The sequence below is a fragment of the Sus scrofa genome, chromosome 2 (genome assembly GCF_054392235.1).
Source record: "Sus scrofa isolate SSC_HxYL_T2T_F1_AM1 chromosome 2, Sscrofa_HxYL_maternal_Yorkshire_Landrace_v2.0, whole genome shotgun sequence".
Taxonomy (NCBI): Eukaryota; Metazoa; Chordata; class Mammalia; order Artiodactyla; family Suidae; genus Sus; species Sus scrofa.
Window position 1 is genome coordinate 76,515,264 of NC_139384.1, and position 7,319 is coordinate 76,522,582.

Below are 7,319 nucleotides of genomic sequence, written 5' to 3' on the forward strand. Positions count from 1 at the left end.
ATAATGTCTTCAAGGCTCATCCATGTAATAAGTGTCAGATTTGCTTTCCTTTAAAAGCTTATTAACAATATTTTAATGTGTGTATTTGCCTCATTTCTTGGATCCAATATTACAGAGCTGGTAACTGTTCTGCACTTGATCTTGTACTATTCTGTAGGAGTCCTCTATCGAAGACAGCTAGGTAATGACAGTGATGTCATTGTCACATCTAGAGTTCTCAATGCTTTTTGTTTGTTTTTTGTCTTTTGTCTTTATGGGGCCGCACCCGAGGCATATGTAGGTTCCCAGGCTAGGGGTCGAATCGGAGCTGCTGCCGCCGGCCTACGCCACAGCCACAGCAACACCATATCCGAGCTGCGTCTGTGACCCATACCACAGCTCATAGCAACACCAGATCCTTAACCCATGAGTGAGGCCAGGGATCGAACCTGCAACCTCATGGTTCCTAATCGGATTCATTTCTGCTGCGCCAGGATGGGAACTCTTAGAGTTCTCAAGGTTAATGGCAATTGATTTATTTCCCTCTGAAGACTGATCATCATCCCCACAGGGTGTGGCATTGGTCAGGTGGCCCTCATGGTCATAGTCACAGAAAATTGTCCATCCTGTGTCATCATTTTTGGCACAAGGCCAAACACCAGGTTCTGTGTGGACACAACTTTGAGATCTTCATTGGCTCCCACTGTGAAGGTGATGATCTAGTTATTGGACAAAAGTAGGTGGTTGGGCATGCCACTGATGTCCCAATAGCTAAACTAAATCCAGTCTAGTCCACAGATAGAAAACAAACCTCAAAGACAGCCTACAGCACTGGGATCTAATATCCACAAAGGCGTATCACTGAAATTCGATTTTTCTCTCCACAATCATCCCTACCTCTATCAAAGACAACCATTTTCAGTTTCTGCTAAAATATTCCTCAACTGTTACTTGAGAAGCTGCTTCCAGCTGAGCTTCTTGGCCTGAGTTTGTGACTCCCTTCCTCAGCTACTAACCTCTTTTCTGTTTTACCTTTCACCAAACTGCTGTTAGTTATAGAAAGCTTAAAAAAGAGGAGAAAAAGGGTGCCCTTCAAATATGGAAAACAAAACACCAGAGGACCAGCAGTTTTCACATGAAGCCATATCATCTTTATCAGTTTTTCTAGCTCTTGTAACCAATTCTTTTGTAGTATATTTATTAATCAGACAGTTTTTTTTCATTAGAGTTTCAGATTAACCAGTTCAGTATTGTGATCTCAAAGTTATCAAAAATTTACATTCTACAGTATTTGTCAGGGTCCTTTCTGTGAATCTCTTTGAAGATGATGCACTTTTGCCTGCAGTTGATTATATATATCTTCTGAAGAAGGATCAAGAATAAAATGATAACCGTCTGAAGATGACAAAGACTTAAAAATAGCAGAGGGATCAGTTGAGAGTCCATTACAATGCACTGACAAAGAAACTTGATCATTTTTGTGGCATACAACACACAACATTTTAAGATAATAACTAGAAACATCATCATATTATATATTATACCAGGACATAATAGCTCTCCAGGAAGAGAGCTATATTAACATCTATATTAACACATCTTATTACTACTTATACAAGAAGTTATATAGTTTTTTTTTTTAAAAAACCTTAGTTCTTTGAGTAAGGAAGAATGTCTTCTCAAGTAATCAAAGATCTGATAAAAACAAATACAGAATTTTTGTTTTCTAGGCAGATTACATTAAAGTTTGTAAAAGCAAAGTCAAGACGCTGTTGGTATTGCTAAGAGAGCTCTCTAAAATGGAAATGAGAAGCTACTAGGAAATGTGACTTTTGCACATCTCAGCATGGATGGAATCTGAACTTTGACAATTTATTGTCTTTGTTGTTTTTTAGGGCCTCACTGGAGGCATATGGAAGTTCCCAGGCTAGGGGTAGAATCAGATCTACACCTGCTGGCCTACACCATAGCCACAGCAATGCAGGATCCGAGCCATGTCTGCAACCTACACCACAGCTCAGAGCAATGCCATATCCTTGACCCACTAAACAAGGCCAGGGATAGAACCCACATCCTCATGGATACTAGTCGGGTTGTTTCCATTGTACCACAACAGGAACTCCCACTTATTGTCTTAATGCAGTGATCTGGAACATCTTCCCAATGTTCCAGAAACTCAAGATACTTATCAGACCCTCACCCTAAAATAACTAGTGAAAACCTATCCCTTAAGGACAGATATTTACTTTGTGTCAAAGACAACCATCACTCTAGCAAGACAAACGTAACCTCATGGCTTTTGCTTTTATATGCCCCTGGCTCTTTCTCTTCCCCAGAAAAATTTGTTTTACCTGAATCACCGTCTTCTGAATCACAACTCCTATGAACTCAAATAAATGTTTTTCTGAATTAAAGCATTTTATATTTCTTAGTCAACAAGGTAAAGAAAAGAAAAAGTATTTGTACACAATTTCTTTTTAAAAATAGACCAAAAAATCCAATAAACCTTTGTCCTTTTTAAAAGACAAAACCAAATTCTAATTTTGCATCAGTATACTTTTGAGATTTAAATTCTCTTTTTTCCCCCTTTAGTCTCTGTGGGCAATAATTACATTGCAAAGACATGGTAAGATTTATAACTTCGAGGGATAGAGGAAGTATCCCAATCATAAAGAAGACAAACCAAGGGCCTAGCTGCATACAAATTGGATGTTACCTTTTAAGAGACACCTTGCACACTAATATGTCTTCTTGTACCCTCAGTCCCCAATAATCACACTGCGCTTATCCCGGGGGGGAAAAAAAAGATCTGGAAGCCTCTGAATCTATGAGACTACAAACAAAACCACAGCTAGGTTTTGACTAAAAGCTCATTAGGCACCTTTTCCTCAAGAGTATAGAACTTTTGCAGTGCAGCACTAAGAGTGAATGATCAACCTGCTTCAGCTGACCTACACTTTCAAGCATTCTATCTACCTGACCAAAAAAATCCTGGAATTTTCTTTCAGGCCGCTTCAACCTCAGTGGATTCATAATGCAAATTTTCTCTTTAAAAGTTTTGGAGTAATTGGAGTTCCCTTCATGGTGCAGCAGAAATGAACACAACTAGGAACCATGAGATTTCAGGTTTGATCCCTGGCCTCACTCAGTAGGTTAAGGATCTGGCATTGCCATGAGCTGTGGTGTAGGCTGCAGATGTGGCTCGGATGTGGCATGCTGTGGTTGTGGTGTAGGCCGGCAGCTGTAGATCTGATTAGACCCCTAGCCTGGGAACCTCCATATGCTGTGGGTATAACACAATCATAGTGGGGGACTTTAACACCCCACTTACAGCAATGGACAGTTCAACCAGACAGAAAATCAATAAGGAAACACAGGCCCTGAATGAAGCATTAAACCAGATGGACTTAATAGATATTTATAGGACATTTCATCCAAAAGCAACAGAATACACATTCTTCTCAAGCGCACATGGAACATTCTCTAAGACAGATCACATCCTGGGCTACAAATCCAACCTCGGTAACTTTAAGAAAATTGAAATCATATCAAGCATCTTCTCCGACCACAATGCTATATGACTGGAAATCAACAAGAAAAAAAATGCAAAAAACACAAACACATAGAGACTCAACAACATGCTACTAAACAACCAATGGATCACTGAAGAAATCAAAGAGGAAATTAAAAAAATACCTAGACGCAAATGACAGCAAAGATACGACACTCCAAAACCTATGGGATGCAGCAAAAGCCGTTCTAAGAGGAAAGTTTATAGCAATATGAGCCCACCTCAGGAAACAAGAAAAAGCTCAAATAAACAAGCTAACTTTACATCTAAAGCAGCTCGAGAGAGAAGAACAGACAAGACCTAAAGTTAGTAGAAAGAAGGAAAGAAAGAAAGATCAGAGCAGAAATCAATGAAATAGAATCAAAGAAAACCACAGAAAAGATCAATGAAACAAAAAGCTGGTTCTTTGAAAAGATCAACAAAATTGAGAAACCCTTAGCCAGACTTATCAAGAAAAAAGGTGAGAGGACTCAAATCAATAAAATTAGAAATGAAAAAGGAGAAGTCACAATGGACATCCCAGAAATACAAAGGATCATAAGAGACTACTATATGCAACGATACGCCAATAAAATGGAAAACCTAGGAAAAATGGACAAATTCTTAGAAAGGTACAATCTTCCAAGACTAAACCAAGATGAAACAGAAAAGATGAATGGACCCATCACAAGAACTGAAATTGAAACTGTGATTAAAAAACTTCCAACAAACAGAAGTCCAGGACCAGATGGCTTCACAGGCGAATTCTATCAAACATTTAGAGAAGACCTAACACCTATCCCTCTGAAACTATTTCAAAAAATTGCAGAGGAAGGGATACTCCCAAACTCATTCTATGAAGCCACCATCACCCTGGTACCAAAACCAGACAAAGATTCCACAAAAAAAGAAAACTATAGGCCAATTTCACTGATGAACATCGATGCAAAAATCCTCAACAAAATACTAGCAAACCGCATCCAACAATACATTAAAAGGATTATACATCATGATCAAGTGGGATTTATCCCAGGGATGCAAGGGTTCTTCAATATCCACAAATCAATCAGTGTGATACACCACATTAACAATCTGAAGAATAAAAACCATATGATCCTCTCAATAGATACAGAAAAAAGCCTTTGACAAAATCCAACACCATTTCTGATAAAAACCCTTCAGAAAGTGGGCATAGAAGGAACCTACTTCAACATAACAGAGGCCATATATGACAAACCCACAGCTAACACCATTCTCAATGGTGAAAGGCTCAAAGAATTCCCGCTGAGATCAGGAATAAGACAAGGATGTCCACTCTCGCCTCTACTCTTCAACATAGTTCTGGAAGTCCTAGCCACAGCAATCAGAGAAGTAAAAGAAATAAAAGGAATCCAAATTGGAAAGGAAGAAGTAAAACTATCTCTATTTGCAGATGACATGATACTATACCTAGAGAATTCTAAAGACTCTACCAGGAAACTGTTAGAGCTCATCCACGAATTTGGCAAAGTCGCAGGATACAAAATCAATACACGGAAATCAACGGCATTTCTATATACTAACAATGAAGGAGCAGAAAGAGAAATTAGGGAAGCAATCCCATTTACCATCGCATCCAAAAGAATAAAATGCCTAGGAGTAAACCTACCTAAAGAGACAAAAGACCTGTACTCTGAAAACTATGAAAGAAATCAAAGATGACACAAATAGATGGAAAGACATACCGTGCTCTTGGATTGGAAGAGTCAATATTATCAAAACGACTATACTACCCAAGGCAATCTACAGATTCAATGCAATCCCTATGAAACCACCAAGGACATTTTTCACAGAACTCAAACAAAATATTTTAACGTTTGTTTGGAAGCACAAAAGACACAGAATAGCCAAAGACATCCTGAAAAAGAAAAATGGAGCTGGAGGAATCAGGCTCCTGGACTTCAGACTATACTACAAAGCAACAATCATCAAAACCGTATGGTACTGGCACAGAGACAGAAATATAGATCAGTGGAGCAGGATAGAAAGCCCAGAATTACACCCACACACCTATAGCCAACTAATCTATGACAAAGGAGGCAAGAATATACAGCAGAGAAAGGACAGCCTGTTCAATAAGTGGTGCTGGGAAAACTGGACAGTCACAGGTAAAAGAATGAAATTAGAAGACTCCCTAACACCATACACAAAAATGAACTCCAAATGGATTAAAGACCTAGATATAAGACCAGACACTATAAAACTCTTGGAGGAAAACATAGGCCAAACACTCTCTGGCATAAACAATAGCAACGTCTTCTCAGATCTACCTGTCAGAGTATTGACAACAAAAACAAAAATAAACAAATGGGACCTAATCAAACTGAAAAGTTTCTGCACAGCAAAGGAAACCCTAAACAAAATTAAAAGACAACCCACAGAATAGGAGAAAATCTTTGCAAATGAATCAACTGACGAGGGATTAATCTCCAAAATTTATAAACACCTCTTACTGCTCAATACCAAAAAACCAAACGACCCCATCAAAAAATGGGCAGAAGATCTAAACAGACAGTTCTCCAAAGAAGACATACGGATGGCCAAAAAACACATGAAAAGATGTTCAACATCACTCATTATTAGAGAAATGCATACCAAAACCACGATGAGGTACCACCTTACACCAGCCAGAATGGCCATCATCCAAAAGTCTACAGACGATAAGTGCTGGAGAGGGTGTGGAGAAAGAGGAACCCTAGTACACTGTTGGTGGGATTGTAAATTGGTGCAACTACTGTGGAAAACAGTATGGAGATTCCTCAGAAAACTAAACATAGAACTGCCATTTGATCCAGCAATCCCACTCCTGGGCATCTATCCAGAGAAAACCATGACTTGCAAAGACACATGTACTCCAATGTTCATTGCAGTACTATTTACAATAGCCAAGACATGGAAACCACCTAAACGTCCATGGACAGAAGAGTGGATCAAGAAGATGTGGTACATATACACAATGGAATATTACTCAGCCATTAAAAGGAACGCAGTACCAGCATTTTTAGCAACATGGATGGACCTAGAAATTATCATGCTAAGTGAAGTCAGCCATACAGTGAGACACCAACATGAAATGCTTTCACTGACATTTGGAATCTGAAAAAAGGACAGACCGAACTTCTTTGCAGAACAGATACTGACTCACAGACTTTGAAAAACTTATGCTCTCCATGGGGGACAGTTTGGGGGGTAGAGGGATGTGCTTGGTCTGTGGGATGGAAATACTGTGAAATCAGATAATTATGATCATTATACAACTACAGATGTGATAAATTCATTTGAGTGATTTAAAATAAATAAATAAATTAATAAAAAAACAAGGAACTAGAAAATATAAAAAAGAACTATTCAGAGCTGAAGAATACAATAATCAAAGTGAAAAACACACTAGAAGGAATTAACAGCAGACTAGGTGATAAGGAAGAATGGATATCTGGAAGATAGAATAATGGAAATAACCCAATCAGAACAGTAAAAAGAAAAACAAATTTAAAAATGAGAACAGGGGTTCCTTTCATGGCAGGGCAGAAACGAATCTGACTAGGAACCATAAGGTTGAGGGTTCGATCCCTGGCCTTGCTCAGTGGGTTAACAATCTAGTGTTTCTGTGAGCTGTAGTGTAGTCACAGATGCGGCTCGGATCTGGTGTTGCTGTGGCTCTGGCACAGGTTGGCAGCAAAAGCTCCAATTAGACCCCTAGCCTGGGAACCTCCATATGCCACAGATACCGAAAAAAAAAAAAAAAAAAAAA